This window comes from Etheostoma spectabile, chromosome 22 (assembly GCF_008692095.1).
Source record: "Etheostoma spectabile isolate EspeVRDwgs_2016 chromosome 22, UIUC_Espe_1.0, whole genome shotgun sequence".
Classification (NCBI taxonomy): Eukaryota; Metazoa; Chordata; class Actinopteri; order Perciformes; family Percidae; genus Etheostoma; species Etheostoma spectabile.
In genome coordinates this window covers 3,628,635-3,629,386 of record NC_045754.1, presented here as the reverse complement: position 1 = coordinate 3,629,386, position 752 = coordinate 3,628,635, and the positions used below count along the sequence as shown (strand labels likewise).

The following is a 752-nucleotide window of genomic DNA, read 5'->3' as shown; positions in this document are numbered from 1 at the left end:
AAAAACATATTTCAGATATAGACATTTTTTTTAAAAGGGTCAAATTCAACCCAAGGACAACAGGAGGGTTAATTTCCTGCATTGTCGGTAATTATTCTGCAACTATTTGTGTCTTTTCCGCACCAAGCTGAATGATTTGATACTATAAATAACATTGAATTGACAAATGGAGAATATGAGCAATGAAAACTTCTGAGAAAACAAATGAAAGTTTTGAATTTCGCAGGGGGAAAAAGTTGATTTTCCCTTTTACTTGGAGGTCCTTCAATTTAGCTTCTTTGTTCCAGGGTTTTTGATTAGTTCAGATTGAGCTGCGACGAATAGTCGATCGAAAGAACGTGGAACTATTTTGCTAAATCAGACATTTTCCAAATCATTTTTTGACTCCAGCGTCTCAAATCTGAGGATTTGCTGCTTTTCTTTGTCTTATAGTAGAAAAAAATAATAGATCTTGGAGTTTTCCCACTGTTGGTTGAACAGAACGAGACATGTTAAGACGTCATTTTGGCGCCTGGGAAATCAGTTTTCACAATTATTTGATGTTTAATTGACTAAAACAGTGAATTGATATAATAATGACCATTAGCTGCAGCCCTCTTGCATTTAATGTATCTTCTGAAAACATTTCCCCCCCCTTTGAAAACAAAGATGCATTATGAAGTTTAACACACAACTTCTCACTGAGGAGACGTTAACTTGGAAAATGTTAAAATGTGTTGATGATTCCCCCCCCCCCCAAAAAAAGACAACCT

General features: G+C 35.5%; 1 protein-coding gene across 2 annotated transcripts in view; it reads right to left on the bottom strand.

The window, feature by feature from the left end:
• Positions 1 to 752, bottom strand: part of LOC116672629 (MICOS complex subunit MIC26) — a 57,311-nt gene that overhangs the window by 12,282 nt on the left and 44,277 nt on the right. The window lies entirely within an intron of this gene.